General features: G+C 48.2%; 1 protein-coding gene across 2 annotated transcripts in view; it reads left to right on the forward strand.

Annotated features, from left to right (window-relative positions):
- Positions 1–18436, forward strand: part of CPSF1 (cleavage and polyadenylation specific factor 1) — a 514820-nt gene that overhangs the window by 475549 nt on the left and 20835 nt on the right. The window lies entirely within an intron of this gene.

Genomic DNA, 18436 nt, shown 5'->3' on the forward strand with positions numbered 1-18436 from the left:
ATCACATCCTGTGCCTGTGTGTTTCTCTACAGGATATAAGAAGTGAGTACCTGAAATTGCTGTTTAGGGAAGCAAGTATTCAAACTCTTAAAGAAGCAACAGATTAGTGTTTTGCAGTACAAACAAACTGATAGAGTGTACGATTACATATATCTCACTGACGGGGCTGTCTAAAGAATTTAAAAAAAATTAGTTGACATAGGGGGGCGGAGCTTGCCTGGCTGTAAGATGGCCGCTGCCTGAGCGAGCTCCGTAAACCGTCCAAGCAATCCGTCCAGAATCTGCTGCATATGGGGGAGATTCCGTCAAATACCTGCTGTCCATAAATGTATTAGAAGAGGGTTTCCAGTTGCTGTGTCGGGCGGCCAAGCTTTGCTACTGGAGAGCCGCTTTGTCGAGTGCCTGGGTGCGGCCTAGCTGAGTGCTGCTCCGGAGGTTGTGGCCGTGGCACTGCAGTGTCTCGCCCGCACTGGTGATACCTACTGGAGGCCGCTAGGGGGCAGAAACGCGGGCTGATGCACAGCAAGCCGGGGGGCGCCGGGACTGCGGCGCGCGCTCCACGGGCGGTGCTGCCGGAGCTGAGCCCCTGTGAGACGAAGACTGCGGCCCGCCCGCTGTAGCGAGGACTGGATTTTGTGAGCCTGCAGTCCACTGAAGGCTGGGGCGTGGTGCGTAGCCTTAGATGATGCCCAGTGTGAACCGCGTGTGCTGTCCTGCCTTGGCGGTGTACATTCCAGAGAAGTGTGTCTGGCCACTGCTTCCCAGATCAGGCGCAGCCAACTGCCCACATGCATCGCGACATTGACACCCCATTATTGTGTTGGAGCGAGCCATAGAGGCTGACTGCCCATCCCCACCCTCACAGAAAGCAATCTATTCTGAATTTGCAGTTGAGACTGCGGGTGTTTGCGCTGAGGGAGCTGGACTGCACCTGAACATGGGCAAAATCGATCGATCACAGCTCAAGCTGCAATTTGAGCAGCGAAAATCATGGCATAGAGAGGAGGGGGGGCCGAGGTGCCTGCCACGGGGAACGCTGATATAGCGGACGATGCAGAAGTAGACATTCGCCATATTCTGGCAGCAGTGCAGAAAAGCTTAAGCACAATAGATGGCAAAATCAATTACTTGGCTTACAGCATGGACCTCATTGATAAACAAGCGGAGCTCTTGGAAATGGCTGAAAGGAGGGTTTCTGAGGTAGAGGTGGCCCAATCGGAAGCGGACGCTTCCCGCCAACAAATGGGGAAGCTACTAGCCACAGGAAACTTGGAGCTGTTTGTGGAACACTTGCTGGTGACTCTCTTGGGTCATGACACCTTCTCCCCCATGTTTATTGTGGAGCGTGCCCACCGGTCTCTGGGTCCAAGGCCGCCTCCTGGCGCAACTCCCCGCCCTGTGATTGCAAAGTTGTTAAACTACAGGGATAGAGACCAGTGTTCCCTGTAAGGTGCGCGTCTGTGCGCCCGCGCCCCTCAGTGACCCTGAGCGCGCAGTGTCCTGAGTGAAGCACGCACACATCCCGGGAGATCGTTCACACTGCCGCTTTTAAAATGCGGGCAGCGCGAAAAATTTTAATTTTCAGGTTGCGGGGTCGAGTTCTAAAGCAAGTGTCTCCTGCACTTGCTACATTTCTTTCTTAATGGGCCACGGCTGTGAGCTGATTGTGGGCCAATGTGAAAATATTCCTGTTATTTGCAGCGCAGGAGGGTGCTGCAATTAACAGGACTACTTTCACAAGTGCCCACAATCAGCCCTCAGCCGCTCTCTATTAAGAAAAGACATGCATCAAGTTCAAAAGCACAACGTTTAAAGCACAAGTCGTACTTTTGGGCTTGCTGTATTCCTGTTAATTGCAGTACCCTCCTGCGCTGCAAATAACAGGAATATTTTCACAATAGCCCACAATCTGCCCTCAGACTTGCTCTATTTGGCTCTCCAGTGAGTGCCGCCACAGAGGCTGCTGGACAGTCTGGTGGTGCCTGCTGCCTGTTATGGTCATGCCACGTGAGCACAGCTGCAGGAGTTTATTTGGTGCATGCAGCCTCTCATATTGCTGGACCCGCCAGTACCCAGAGCAAGAGGTTTAAAAGTCTCACCAGGCATAGTCAGGTGCCTTTTGGTGTCGGAAAATCTTACCCTCTGTTGATCGCGGTAGGGGGGTACCTGGTTCTGAGGCTGCAGGTGTCGTCAGGAGCGTCGAGGGAAGTCCTTGGGTGCCGGACTCCGTGTCACAGTCGCCAGGGGGTCGTCCTCGTGGTCTTTGTTCACTCCGGCACAGGCCAAGCTTGGCGGGTGCAGAGTGTGCAGGGTTCGCGTTTCCGGTCTGATGCCAGGGATTAGAAGCTGATTTTGAGTAGAGCCTCTACTCATGGGAGTCCCACGTGCTTAGAGCCAAAAGGTAGCCAGGTCCTCCGGGGTTTGTGAGGTTGCTGGCCACAAGAGATGCCGGGTTGTAGCAAGAGCAGGTTCGAGGGTCGACAGGCCGGTAGGGCTGGGGCCAAAGCAGTTGGCTGTCTCCCTCTTCTTAGCAGCTGCAGGGCAGGTCTTCTTTCTTCTTGCTCTTCTTTGTATTTCGGAATCTGGAATCTGGGGAAGGAAGGTTCAGGGTGCCCCTAAATACTAGATTTAGTGACGTTACAGGTAGGTGAAGGACAGGGTCCAATGGGTCCCTGTCCTGGGGTGGGTACACACCCTATCCTGCCTCTCTCCTGTGGAAGGGGGGCAATAGCCTAGTCCTGATTGGGTAGGGCCTCCCATCTTCAAGATGGCGAGTGCCCGGAGATGTGCTTCACCTCGCCTTCCCCACCTGAGGGGTGGGCTTGGCTGGCTGGCACATCCCCTGTCCTTATTTGGGGTTTCCGGTCAGGCTTCCCACCAGAGTGGGGGCTGCCAGTGGCCTGGGGAAGCGGCATGCCTTTGAAGTGTCCCCCTGCCCATCCTGGGGGAGGAAATGTAGCATCTCGCCCAGGATGTGCATTTTTGCAGGCCCGGGAGAGCAGGGGCTCTCCTACCCAGGGGTCCAGCAACATGTCTGCTGTGTGGCAGCCTAGGCAGCCTCTCAGACCAGACGTGGATTGTAGGTTAGGTTTCAGGGGGCATCTCTAAGATGCCCTCTGGGGTGCTTGGTACATTAAATCCCACACTGGCATCAGTGCGGGTTTAATGTGCTGAGAAGTTTGATACCAAACTTCTCAGTCTTCAGTGTTGCCATTATGGTGCTGTGGAGTTCGTGTTTGACTAGCTCTCAGCACCATGTACTCTTAAATGGCACTGCACTTACAGTGCCCAGGAATGGGCCTGGGTACTGTAGGGGCCCAGGGCTCATGCTCCTGTGCCCACTCCACTGCCATAGGGCACCCAGCTAGAGGGGTGGCTGATGTATGCCAGGGCAGTGTAGGTGGTGGGCATGGCACACAGGGATGTTTTGTTTTGTACCCAGACACTCAGCCTGCAAGGGCAGTGTGTTTGTGTTAGGATACAGGGCCGCTAAGGGTGGCACAACAAGTGCTGCAGCCCTTAGAGGCCTTCCCTGGTCACAAGGCCCTGGGTACCTAGGGTACCATTTACCAGGGGCTGACATGTGGCCAGGGTTTGCCAATTTGGGTTTTAGGGAAGGGACATAGGCCCTGGGCACCTGATTGGTAGGAATCCAGGGCACACTAAGTCAAAGTACATTCAGCAATTCAGCAAAAAGTGGGGGCATATCATGCAAGAAAGATGGCACTTTCTCACAGCCTGTGTATGGCTTGCGGCTTTGACGTTCCTCAATAGGCAGCCGGGAACTTCCACAGAAAGAATATCCAACGCTTTCCTAAAATTAAATCAATTTGATTGTGACTGGTATACTGTGACGGACAGTGGCTGGTGGTTATACTTACTGTGTTTGTTCTGTAATTCTTCTCCCCCTCGGCAGTGTGACACTCCACTAGTGACAACTGGCCCTCTCACCCCCGTCTCCTGACTGCATGATGCAGCAGTGCACTCTCCCTCGCCCAGTGGACTCGAGTCGGCCGTCCCGGGCTGCTTAGAAATAATTTGCCGGCGTGGCCAATAATTTAGCTCCTGTACCCCCTGACAGAGCGGGCGGCCTGGACAGGTTTGAGCACCATGACGCTTAACACATCATGCTTTTGGACTTTCTGCATTTCTTAGGTAAAACCTAAGTTAAGAAATCTCTGCTTAAATAGTGTGCCGCCTGGCTGGCATTTTGCTGCATCTTTCTGTCTCTGCATCCAGATATATAATACAACCAGTAACAATACACCTACAGCAGTAAAATCTTATGATGGTACCACCGTTTGGAGTCTTGTGTGAGAAAGTGGCTCTGTATATACTGTTCCCTAATAGGTACAGGGTGTACAGAGTCCACAGTCCCCCAGAGGCTGATAGAGGTCAAAGTTAGGTATGACCTTACTCTCAAAAGTGGTAGCTTGGTCGAGCAGTAAGGCAGTACCAGAGGACAGTGTAAAGCATTTATTGTACACACTCAGTCAGCAAATGGTTTCACACACTCAATAACTGAACTCTAGGCCAATGATTTGTATATATAAAATATATGCTTGTTTTATTTTTAGAACCACAAAGGGGGTAAAAATATACTTTCTCAGAATGAGAGGTTGAATATAAATACTTTTGTTTCAAGCAATAAATTTGTGTAAACAGTCACAGTTGGTTGCAATAAACAATCCTATTTCCTAAACATAACAATGCATTGAGCTCAATGGTAAATTTAGGTTATTTGTAATAAATTACTTTTCAGATTACTTTTGGAATTCCAGGTCTGGATCCTAGAACCAGCCTGGGGTCAGTATTCAGAATCAAGTGATATAAGTCGACTTAATAACTGTAATGATTTTTAAATAATATTTAGCTATTTCAAAAGTTAGCACTTAGAAAATATTTCACAGAAAACATTCAATGGATCTCTATGGCAAGAAATTCAAATTGCAGGTAGAGTACTTAATCGTTACTTTAGTAATCCAGGACTGGGTGCTTAGGCCCAGGACTGGGGTCCTTATCAAAAGCAGGTAAGTAATTTCGTTTGCAGAAATGGTACGATTTTAAAAGAATATTTCAAATTTGCAAAAGTAGACACTTAGAAGAAATTTCACAGAAAAGCAGACAATGGTTTCCTATGGGAGAAAAATGAGTTAGAAGTAAGTATAGTTGTGAACACTTTTCAGAGTCAGGGCTGGGCACCAAGATCCAGCACTGGGAGCTCACCCAGGAGCAGGTGAGTAAATTCGTTTTTGTCACTTGGCTGATTTTTGGTGAATTTTTGCAGTTTTGAAAAGCTCACACTTAGAAGATTTTTGAAGAAAAAGCCAGTCAATGTTACCCTATGAGGAAAATGAAGTTAGCGGTTTAAGGGTAAGTACTCGACTGGTAGTGTTGAAATTCCGGGCATGGACTCAGGGGTCCCCCAGTGTCAGGTAAGTACAGTTGGTTCACCCTCAGCGGTTTCAGGACGGCCGGGTGCAGAGAGAGTTGGGCCCAATGTTATCCTATGAGGGATAGGGGGGCCTTGGTTGGTGGCTGCTGTCTGGCAAGCCACGCGGCTGTGGGAGCTGGGCTCCTGGTCACTTACTCAGGGCAAGTGGGGAAGTAGGTTAGAGTAGAGAGGGCACTGCCAGGGCCACTCGGGCGGCTGGGTGCAGGGTGCTTTTGAGCCTTAGGGCGCTCAATGGAAATCAATGGGAATGTTCCGGTTTGGAAAGAGGCTGCAGGCTCGGGGACGAGGATGTTTCAGGTGCCACCACCACGTCGAGAGGTAAGTTGGGTAGTTGTAGGTTAGGTGGGTACCCTGGGATTGGGCACAGGGGGTCGCAGGGCGCCGGGTGCAGTGGTGCCTTTTGACGTCGGGAATCTTACCCTCTGGTTGATCGCGGCTGGGGTGGCACTTGGTTCTGAGGCTGCAGGCTTCTTCCGGGATGTCGAGGGGGGTCCTTGGGTGCCGGACTCTGGGTCACAGTCGCCGTGGGGTCGTCCTCTGGGTCTTTGTCCACTCCGGCACTGGCCAGGCTTGGCTGGTGCAGAGTGTGTTGGGTCCGCGGTCCCGGGCTGGTGCCAGGGATAGCAAGTAGGTTTCTTGAGTAGAGCCTCTACTCGTGGGAGTCCCAGGGGCTTAGAGCTAAAGGGTAGCCAGGTCCTCCGGGGTTGGTGAGGTTGCTGGCCACGTGGGATGCCGCGCTGGTGCAGGTTCGAGAGTCGACAGGCCGGTAGGGCTGGGGCCAAAGCAGTTGGTGTCTTCTTCTCTTTTTAGCAGCTGCAGGGCAGGTCTTTGTTCTTCTTGCTCTTCTTGTCGTTTTTCTATCTGGAATCTGAGGAAGGAAGGTTCAGGGGGCCCCTAAATACTAGATTTAGGGGCGTTACAGGTAGGTGAAGGCCAGGGACCAATGGGTCCTTGTCCTGGGGTGGGTACACCCCCTATCCTGCCTCTCTCCTGTGGGAGGGGGGCAGTAGCCTAATCCTGATAGGGTAGGGCCTCCTATCTCCAAGATGGCGAGAGCCCGGAGATGTGCTTCACCTCGCCTCCCCCACCTGAGGGGTGGGGTGGGCAGGCTGGCACATCCCCTGTCCTTGTATGGGGTTTCCGGCCAAGCTTCCCGCCAGAGTGGGGGGTTGCAGTGGCCTGGGGAAACTCCAACTGGCGGCATGCCTTTGAAGCTTCCCTTTGCTCATCCTGGGGGAGGAGATTTCTCACCTCACCCAGGATGTGCATTGTTGCAGGCCCGGGAGAGCAGGGGCTCTCCCACCCAGGGGTCCAGCAACGTGTCTGCTGTGTGGCAGCCTGGGCAGCCTCAGAGCAGACGTGGATTGCAAGTTAGCTGTAAGGGGGCATCTTCTAAGATGCCCTCTGGGGTGCTTAGTATATTAAATCCTACACTGGCATCAGTGTGGGTTCAATGTGCTGAGAAGTTTGATACCAAACTTCCCAGGCTTCAGTGTTGCCAATATGGTGCTGTGGAGCTCGTGTTTGACAAGCTCTCAGCACCATGTATTCTTAAGTGACAGCACTGCACTTACAGTGCCCAGGAATGGACCCGGGTACTGTAGGGGCACAGGGCTCCTGCTCCTGTGCCCACACCATAGGCGTAATGCACCCAGCTAGAGGGGTGGCTGACATATGCCTTGGCAGTGTAGGTGATGGGCATGGTACACAGTGATGTGTGCTATGTCGACTCTTTGTTTTGTCCTGCACCCAGACACTCAGCCTGCAAGGGCAGTGTGTGTGTGTAAGGGTACAGGGCCTCTGAGGGTGGCACAATGAGTGCTGCAGCCCTTAGAGGCCTTCCCTGGTCACAAGGCCCTGGGTACCTAGGGTACCATTTACTAGGGGCTGACATGTGGCTAGGGTTTGCCAATTTGGAGTTTGTGTGGTTTAAGGAAGGAACATAGGCCCTGGGCACCTGATTGGCAGGAACCCAGGGTACACTCAATCGAAGTACATTCAGCAATTTAGCAAAAAGTGGGGGCATACCATGCAAGAAAGATGGCACTTTCTCACATCTTGTGCTTTTCTAAACCCGAAGTGTACTCGCCTGTGTATCCAATTCATGTCATGGCGTGTGTATCCAAATTGCAAACCTGCCTTAAGACCCTTAACGTGGCGCTGTGTGTGGAAATGCACCGTCTTTTCACTTTTTTAAGCAAAAGTTTGGAGTGATATTTGGCACTGCACCCACACATGCGGTCTGGTTCCTGGCGTACATAGCCATGGCTGCAGCGCATAGAGACCCTACACTGCTGTATGCAGAGGAAAACAATTAGAGGGAACATTGATATAGATGCAGCTTTGAGACGCGATGGGGAGCTGCGCAAGCTCACGTTTGAGGGATCATCTCTGTCACTGTTCCTAGACTTCACTTTGAAGGTAGAGAGGGCAAGGCGGCAATTCGTACCACTGAAGCGTAAGCTACGGGAGCAGGCCAGGCTGCGAGTCACCATAAATGGCAGATCGAGAATCTTTACGGATCCCAGGGCACTACAAAAGGCCCTCAAGGACTACAACAAGACAGGCGCGCTGATGCAGAAGTCTGCGAAGCAAGCTGGACTATCCAGTGGAAGCCTGGAAGAGCAGGACTGACATCTTGTGGGTTTGTTTCTCTGTTGTATTTGTGAATAACCACCTAGAATATGGTCCACCATGCATGGGGGGCGGGGGTAGGATGAGATGCTCCAGCCGCCTAGGGATGTCCCAGGGCGTGACCGAGGGAACCGGAAGCATCTCTGCTAACTGGATCTGAACTAAGGTATGACTGTTGCCTTACCGCTCCATGTTTGACGAGTGGCAGCTCTGCTAGTCCTTGGTAATAGGCAAGCGCCTGGTAAAGGGCTCTGTCTTTTGCTGCCATTATTTCTGAATCTCTGAATGTTGCTTCCGTTACAATTTTTAAAACTGTACTTACACCTGTTGATGAGGAACGCCTGGTAAAGGGCTCCGTTTTTTGCTGCTATTACTTTCTAATTTTGCTTCTGCCTATATTTTAACTGCTGTTTTTGCACTAATCACTTGTTGAAGTAGAGCGCCTGGTAAAGGGCTCCGGTTTCCTTCACCTGTGTATTCCTCGCGCCGTGCTTTTAAAAACCTTTATCTTGTACTGTATTATTTTAACGAATTATCTTGCTAGCACATTATCACTCCGTCATTCCCCTCACCTGCACTGTGTCCCCGGTCCACCTCCAATTGTTTGGATTGTGTGGAGGGACGGTTAGTGCAACAGGAAGTGATTTACGACTTCCGGGTCGCCCACCAATTAGAAGCTCCACAGCTGAATACTCAGCTTAAATTCAGATGCCTCCCGCGACGCGCAGCGTACGCGCGCAGCGGGCGCGCCTAAGGCAAACCCGTCTGCGCCTGTCCCGGGCCTGGGGCCAGAACCCCTGCCCAAAATTCTGCTGCTCACATTCGTAATAATCTCCTGACCCTACGACCTGCCCCCAACCCCCTCTGCTCACTCCTTATCCCTGACACAGCCCCTTACAGCTGCTCTTGCTGTAGCTTTACCCTCCCACCACCCCTTCATTTGAGCTCCCTCTGCTATGAGCCTAGCCGAATCCCTCCTCTGTCCAATAAGAATAACATATCTCTCACTCCCGTCACTTTTCTCAGCCTAAATTGCCGCTCACTCTCTAAACACAATGGTGATATTTTGAATATTCTTACGGACCTCCAACCTGATACCCTCTTTCTAACTGAAACCTGGCTCAATGAGAGCTCCGGACCTGATATGGCGTATGCGCTTCCCCCCAACTATACCTACCATGGAAAAAATCGCATTGATCGAACTGGTGGGGGCATAGCTATAATTTTTAAAACTGACTATACATGTAAATGGGTAGACCTGGATTTCAAAAACTGAGAAGCCGGGTTATTCAAACTCCTGCTATCACCCAATTTTACTCTCTCCGGGGCCCTTATCTACCGCCCTCCTGGCCCCGCGGGACTTTGGGCATCGACCCTCCCTGACATTATTGCTTCCCTTCTATTAGAAACTACCAACTTTCTGATCTTAGGTGACCTGAATTTACATTTCAATGATACATCCTGCACTATGAGCGCTACTCTTTTAGCTAATTTAGCAGCGCTAAATGTTCTTTTACATAACTCAGGCCCCACGCATAAGGCAGGATACTTATTAGACCCTATTTTTTCCAACCTTGCTACCATTTCATGTAAACAAGCCACTCCCATCCCATGGTCTGATCATTTTCTGCTGGAATTTATAATTGCACAAAAACAAGGTCCGACTCCCCCCGCACCCCTGCCAAATCCAGTATTTATAGAAACTGGAAAAAATTAGATATTAATACTCTGAACTCAACGCTGAAAAAAACCTTACCATCGATCACGAGTATAAGAGATGACGGGGTCATCCATGATTGGCTTACCTTTGCCATTGATGAATGTCTTCCTCTATCAAATAAAAGGAATAAACAGGGCTACCAGCACCCCCCTGCCCCCTGGTTTTCAGAAACACTTAAAACAGAAAAAACTAAATGCAAGAATTTGGAAAGAAAATGGCGAAAAAACTATGATCCAGACAGGAAAGCTACTTATACAATTGGTGATAGTTAAGAAGGGCTAGTTTGTAACACCGCGCGAGCTAAATATGCCACCGAGATTATTTTACAATCTCAGAACTGCCCTAAAGTGCTGTTTGAAGTAGTAAAGGAACTCTCTGGTGACTCCTGCTTACCCAAGTTCCCTGACCTTGATTCTAAAAAATGCAACGATCTGGCAATTTTCTTTGTGGATAAAATAGACAAATTTACTCTGAATTCCACAATCACTCTAATCATCCCAACGTCAGTACTAAACCCCAATCCATCCACTTCTCACCTCCTCCTACCACTCAAGAAATGACCCAAGCCAATAGCACTAACCTACTTAATGAATGGCTCCCCATGGATACTGCCTCTTTTCTTAACATCCTCACAAGCATTAAGTCTGGTTCCCCGCAAGATCCTATCCCTACTACTGTACTCCAAAAACTAGACCCCCCCCCCATACTTCTCTCCATCTTGCAGCTTCTTAACATTTCACTCACGGAAGCCTATGTTCCTGCAACATGGAAGCACGCAATGGTCCTTCCTTTATTAAAAAAAGTTAACTCTGACCCTGAAATTTTCTCTAACTTCCGCCCAATTTCTCTCCTTCCCATTTTTTCCAAAATTTTGGAAACACACGTTAATCTTCAATTGACCCAGTTTGTGGAAACCAGTAACATCCTCCACCCCTCTCAATCTGGCTTTCGTACCGGCTATTCAACTGAGTCGACCTTACTGGGTGTGACCGAAAATATCCGCCAACAAATTGACAAAGGAGAAACAGTAGCTCTTATCCTATTGGACTTAAGCGCAGCTTTTGATACCGTATCTCACTCCTCTCTCCTAAAAATTCTTAACATTAAGGGCATTGGCGGCAAAGCCCTCTCGTGGATGTCCAGCTTTTTATCCAATAGGACTTTCCAGGTCTTCTCCCACACAGCCTCTTCCCTGACTCACGCATCCCCTTATGGAGTCCCTCAGGGCTCCATTCTCAGTCCACTACTTTTCAATATATATGTTAGTCCTTTGGCAAGTATAGCAGAACAAGCTGGTCTAACTATCTATTCCTACGCTGATGACACTCAACTTATTTTCTCACTCTCTCCAAAAGAAACCTCCAACCCACCCTACTTGCAAACAGGATTATCTAAGATAGCCGATTGGATGCACAGTAACAAACTCAAATTAAATGGAGGTAAGACTGAACTCCTCATTTTCGGAAACAAAAAATCACTCTGGGGCCCCCAACATTGGCCCTCTGAGATGGGTGACCCCCCCATCCCATCTCTTTCAGCACGTAACCTGTGCATCATCATTGATGACCAGCTGACTATGAAACAACAGGTGATCAAAGTAGCTTCTACCTGCTTTGCTATCCTGAAGCGGCTTCGTAAAATCCTTTGGATGCTTCCAGCAGCTACCCAAAGAACCGTTGTCCAGGCGCTGGTTATTTCCAGACTAGACTACGGAAACGTGCTCTATCTGGGTGCGCAAAAAGTAGTGCTTCATAAGCTTCAAGTAGTCCAGAATTCTGCGGCCAGGCTTCTCTGCCAACTTCCCAGAATCGCTCCTACCTCTGGTGCACTTCGTGAACTTCATTGGCTGAGAATTGAGAACCGCACCAAATTCAAAGCCCTATGCTACATGCATAGAATTAATACGGGCCTAGCTCCCAACTACCTTAGAATCATGGTCCAACACTATCAGCCCTCTCGGTCACTACGCTCCTCCAATCAATTAAAATTCCAGGTGCCCAGAATCAGACGTGCCAGAATGGGGGGACGTTCTTTTGCCTTCCTAGCTCCTTCTCTCTGGAATTCTCTTCCTTCTTACCTACGTCACGAAAGGGTGTTCATTAGATTTCGTAAGGAGCTTAAGACATGGCTCTTTAATCAGTAATCTTCCAGGTTGATCTCCTGATCCTGCCTTGTCTTGCATTGTCCTAGGCGCCGGGAAACCTCCGGGTAGCTGTGCGCTATATAAATCCAATAAATAAAATAAATAAATAAAATAAATGTTTAGTGTTTCTACTGCTGAATAAAAGCCTTACTGGAAGGTATGGAGGCCTTCATCTAATGCTATCCTAGGAGTTCCTCCCTCCCACCCTCATCTCACTCTCTCTCTTCAAAAGGGTTCCCCCGTATGTTATGAACAGTGTCTGGACGATCCCGATTAATAGAGACAGAGCGTATTCACTGGCAACATCTGCCCCTGCGTGTTACTCACTGCTCTGTGAAAAGTTCACAATAATTTTTTTGTGTTTGTTACAATGCTGATTGAAGTCAGTGTAAATGTTTTTCTTTGTGGGCTATGTATCGCCTGTGCTCAGTTGGGGTTTGCATGGTGTGGGAGGGTGGGGTTATGGTTTTTCTGGTTTTGTGCCCAACACAGTGTGTGCGCGCTACATTCAGATTACTAGGGCATGGGCATTCCCATTTAATGAGGGGTGGGGACGCATTACTGACTCCGGTATGAGTGTTACACCTGAGGCGAATGCAGGCACACAATAACAAAATTAATCTCTTAACCTGGAATGTATGGGCCTCAAGGATTTCAGGAAACTGCGCAAAGTGGTGGCTTATCTTAGGCAACACTAAATTGATGTAGCTTCAATACAGGAGACACACCTGCCCCTAGACAGCAATATGCTTACGCTAATGGACGATATGTAATATCAAAATGTACCAGGAAAGGGGTGGATGGGCTTGTTGTAAATGTATACGGTTCCAACTACGACGACACTAATTTTTATTATGCGTTAATTGAGTGCGTGCGAGTGGATTCCTCCCATGGGGAGGGGGGCTTCAACTGTGTACTCGATCTCTTGCTAGAACGATCTGGAGGTCCGCCTCGTCGCACCTCATCGGCAGCCAGAGCAGTAGGTGATATTGCTACTCGGATGGACCTCCTGGATGTATTTTGTGCGTGCTCCCCAGGTACAGGGGGATTTACTCATTACTCAGCCCCACATGATCTCCACACTAGGATTGACTACTGGCTCATCTCCCAATCTCTGTTCTCCCGAGTCCACGATTGCTCGGCTCTGGCCCGCTCCTTCTCTGATCACTCTCCGATATTGCTGGAATTGGAGACCCTCGTGTAAGCCTGCCTCCTTCATTTGGAGATTCCCACCATACTCTCTTCTAGATGCTGTGATTAGAACAGAGCTATCTGAGGCCATAGAGGATTTTTTCAAGATAAACATGGGCACTGTCCAGCACTTCTTTACGGTTTGGGAAACTTTTAAAGTGTATATATAAGAGGGGTGGCCATATCCAAGCATGCTGGCGTTCTTCGCTCAATTAGGGACCGGCTGTCTTCACTGGAGAAACAGCTGCTCAGTCTGGAGAATGAGGTCCTGTGCGGTAACGCCCCGATGGCCGCAGATGACCTTAAAAAGGTGCTGGAGGAATACAATGAGACTGCGGATAGCGAGGTCAAACACATGGGGAAATACGCTGCTGCTAAAACTTATGGTGAAAGTGAAAGGCGGTGCTCGCATCTGTATTGCGGGATTCTTTGGGAGCTGGCTCGCTGACTGAGCTATTAGATGCAGAGGGACACACTCTGAACGACTCAGTGCAGATAGCTGATAGATTCGGCAAATACTACGCGGAGCAGTATTGCTCCAAGACTCTAGTTAACGACGCACTACTACTGGATTATTTGGAGTGTATTAAATTGCCTTGGCTTACCAACGAGCACAGGGAATTCTTAATGGGTCCACTAGATCCTTACAAAATATGCGCGGCGCTTAACTCTATGCGCAAAGGCAGCGCACAGGGGCAGAATGGTCTCACTGTCACGTTTTATAAAGCATTTATAGAGCTACTTAGCCCACACTTGATCATGCTATTTAAGGAGATGGGAGAGTGGCATGATGCCTCCCTCGATGAGAGAGGCCTTAATAGTTACAATTTTAAAGGTAAGGAAGCCCCCGAATGAGTGCTCATCTTTTAAACGTTGACACCAAAATATTCGCAAAAGTCTTGGCAAACAGGCTAGTGCCGCTGATCCCTATCCTGGTCGGGCTGGAGCAGGAGGGCTTCGTACCTGGGCGCATGTTGTCTTATAATTTGAGGACAGTCTTTGGAGCAATCCACCACGTTAAGCCGGAAGTCAAGGCGGCCACCATCTTCCTTGATGCCGAAAAGGCTTTTGATTCAGTAGAGTGGATCTTTATGAAGGCGGTGCTGAGACGATTTGGCATAGGAGAGGTTTTCTTGAAACTAGTGTCAGTTCTCTACAACTCACTAGCAGCCAGAGTCAGAATTGGTGATGTGGTTACTGGACCTATTGAGATTGCAAGAGGCACTCGCCAAGGCTGCCCTTTATCCCCGCTGTTGTACGCCTTGGTTGTGGAGCCCCTGGCGGCTGCCATACGGGAGTATCACAGACATAGGGGGATTCGCTGTCCTCTTTACAATCTCATTGTAACGGCGTACGCCGACAATATGCTACTATACGTCCGTGACCCAGAGTCTAACCTAACCGCAGTGCTGAGGGAGGTGACCCGCTACAGCGGTATTTCAGGTCTCAAAATCAATTGGGCTAAATTTATTTTCCCTCTGACCCCAGCCATGACACCCATAGAATTCGAATTTCCCCTGAAGTGGACTGTGGACCCGGTCCTGTACACCCGGTCCTGTACCTAGGAATCCAGGTTCATACGGACTCGGAGTTGTGATTAGTGAGAATTACGGCAGATCAGTCGCCAAACTGGAAGCAAATGTAGACCGATGGGTCTGTCTGCCATTGTCCTTAATGGGCCGCATCCGGCTGATGAAGATGGTCGTATTACCCAGATTCTTGTTATTGTTTGTAAACATCCCCATGGTGCTTCCGAAACATATGTTTGCAACCATTCGCTCACTGTTTGTGAGATTGGCCTGGGCTGGAAAACATTCACAAATCAAATGGGAAACTCTCACACTACCATACTCCATGGGCGGCCTGGGGGCTCCAGATCTGGAATTGTACTATAGAGCAACACAGGCCTCCCACACACATTACTGGGTGCATGGTCCGCAGAAACTGCCGCATCTGCAGATAGAGCATGTGACGGCTGCGTCCTCTCCTCTTCCCCTAATGCTGTTTCAACCTCCCACGAGGCGATCCGGGATCCTAGATTCTATCAACTCCACGATCCATGCCTGGCAGAACTTATTGAAAAGACAGGCGGGTGCTCTCTTGTATTCCCCGTTGACCCCCGTGAAGTGGTGCGTCTGGCTCCCGGTCAGTACTGACAAAGGAGTTCAACGGGCCTTGACATCGCTTGGTATTAAAAAAATAGGCTATCTATTTTTTGAGGGTAGAGCCCGTAGGTGGGAGGAGGTCGAAACAGAAGGTCTGGACTACACACCGTTGGCACAGTTTCACTTGTACAGAGTGCATGCATTGCAACAGCTACTCGGCGAGGATATGCGGGAGCCCCCTGAACTGGGCGCACTCTCCTTTCTTCTATGTACTGCCTGTCCCAGTAAGATGGTCTCCATTCTTTGATATGTCAATAGAACACAGAAGGTCTCAGTTCACCAAAGCTAGGCTAGAGTGGCAGAATGACTTGGGTGTCGCCTTAGTTGATAAGTCACTCAACACATATCGCTGAACGGGAGACACCACCTTATTCACTTCAAATTTCTTAATAGAATTGACTATACCCCGGAGAGATTACATCGGTACGGCCTTAGAGAGACAGCGAACTGTGACCGATGTGGTGCTGAGGGGGCCAGATACATGCATGTGGACTGGTACTGCCCGGGTGTGCCGAAATTCGGGGGACCGATTTTCCAAACTTTAAATGACATCACGGGCCTCTCGCTTGAGCCCGAGCCCTGTTGGCCATATTGGGATACACTAGCAAGCTGCAAAAGGATGTTAGACGGCTGGTGGCAATTGGCCTGCTGCTGGCGAAGCGCAGAGTCACTATACACTGTTGCAGACTGGTCCAAGGACATGCTATATTGCAACACGCAGTTAGAACTATATAACGCATTATTACCCCGCCAAGTCGTCCCAAACGTTTCTGGGGCCTATAGCAGCAATATTTGATTGGTAAAGAAACGGGTGAAGCGGAAGGGAATGAGGTTGACTGATACTCCTAGACAATCACTGGCGGTATGCAGGCTTTTCTATCGCCTTTCTGTTGGAGGGGCTGGGGCGGCTGCATGAGGATGTGAACTCGTTGGACACCGTGTGTTACGGTTAGGTCATTTGTTTATCTGCTGGCAGCGTATTATTTCTTCGTATACTTGAGTTATAGATCTCTGCTACTGATCTGAATACATAACGTACCCTGCTTATACTATTGTATATATGTGTTCTAATGCTCTAAAGATATGGTGAGTCGGCCACTGCACTAACCAGGCTTTCTTGTCAACAATGCATTAGATGTGTATACCTACTACTCTGTGACATTGTATGCCACTTCTAGGCCATATATCGTCATATGCCTGTAATGTAACGCTGTCCCTCATGTATACGCCCTTGCCCTGAGTTTTTTATCTTGAGTATGTAATGTTTCCTGTTGTACTATGACACTGTTTTTTATGTTTTATGTTATGATGTACAACCATTAAATAAAAAATAAAAAAATAAACAACTTGTTGGAATAATCTGTCTTGCTATGTGAGAATGTATTCATGTACAGAAGGAATTTTAAAAGGGTGAAAGTGTAGATTTCAGGGACAGCTTAAAGATGTATTAGAAACAAAATACTTTATTGAATTTTAAATTAGTATTAATGAACTGATTTGTGGGATTTTAGATGGAATTTTAGTGGTCGGTTGATTTACCAATAATAATATATTGAGATATTTTAAAAGAAACAATAGGAAAATCAATTGATTGGAATTTAAAAAGTATCCATGAGTATATTTTTGCACATTTTAGAGTTGATTATTAGTAGTGTGTATTAAGGGTTCTATATATGATTTGTATTGATGTATTATTTAAATTGTACAATAAAGATTTACCTACCTACAAAGTACAGATTTGCTATTCTTAGCTCCATTTCTACGTGCCTTGAAAAGATAAGCAATATGTGTAGCTACATCTTCAAGATAAATAGATGTGGTGTTAAAAATAAATACAACTATACTTACCTATAAAAAATCTACCTCAATGATGCTGTGGTTGTTGATATTCTGGATACAATATTTTGTGAGAATGATATTTAAAAATCGATTTTGGGATATAACACTGGCTGTGCCAATGCTTAAGAGTGGGGTATCGATAGCAATCTCAGAAAAAGCTTTAGAAATATAAAATGCCTTCACATGAACACTGAAATACAGCCACAGCAGCCACTCTCTACTGGCACGAAGGAAATACCAACAGCTACAAATCTCCCAAACACACACTGAATTATCATGCAAAGAGCAGCTTTAAAAATCTTTTGGATTTTCAATCAGTTTGTTTTCAAACATCAGCATACCACTTTATCAAAATACACATTACATTTTTCTGGCAAATTTGCACTCTCCATTTTGGGTAAAAACACTCCAAGAACATCTTCTCTTTTTCACACACGCTGTATGACTGATGGAGCTGGCTTTGAAAAGTGACAGATCTCCATGTGACTTTACAAAATTGAGTGGAGACAGGTAGTCATTTTGCAAGACCCACAGGCTGTCACAGTGTGTGTTTACGTGTAATCGTGTGGCCCTTACATTGGTTTGGCTGACTACCACTCCAAGGATTTCAGAGGTGTGTAGTGCTGTTTTCTTCAATGTGGCTAAACCCTCTGAATTGCATACTGTGGAGGACTGCACTCCTGGAAGCTACTTCGAAGGTACTGGCGAGTGACCAGTGTGTGTGGAGCTGGAACAATTCTTATTCAATGTATATACTGTGCCATTGCCCATACGATGAGCAGCACCCTTTAGAAGCCTATCCATGGCAATATTTCTCTGAAATGTGTACTCGAGATGTGTACTTGAAATAGGTTGTTTCACTACATCAGAACTGTAAAGAGCCAGAAGTTGTCTAGCAGCCTGATAGGCTTGCATTGTAAACCTGAGAGAATAGACTGCTGTTTCTTTAAGGCTCCAGGAGCCTCCACAACCCATGATGTTTTGAACTGCAGGTGCCTCCTTGCTCAGTAAATGTTTTACGTTGAGAAAGGAGGATACTTTCACAGGGAAGTAAAATACAGACTCCTAAAGAAAAAGGCATCCTTGGACATTGACTAGTAAAAGCTAGCCCACTGTTTCAATCAGTCCTGTTCAAGAGCGGAGGTACTAACCGAGTCCTCGACTAGCCCCAGGATTCCACTTGACTGGACTGTGCTTTTAACTGTAAACCAGTGACTCAGTTACCATTGACCTCACCGGATCTTCAATGAATTGCTCCATTGGTGGAGGAGATCACCAGCACATTTCCA

This window comes from Triturus cristatus, chromosome 5_1 (assembly GCF_964204655.1).
Source record: "Triturus cristatus chromosome 5_1, aTriCri1.1, whole genome shotgun sequence".
Lineage (NCBI taxonomy): Eukaryota > Metazoa > Chordata > Amphibia > Caudata > Salamandridae > Triturus > Triturus cristatus.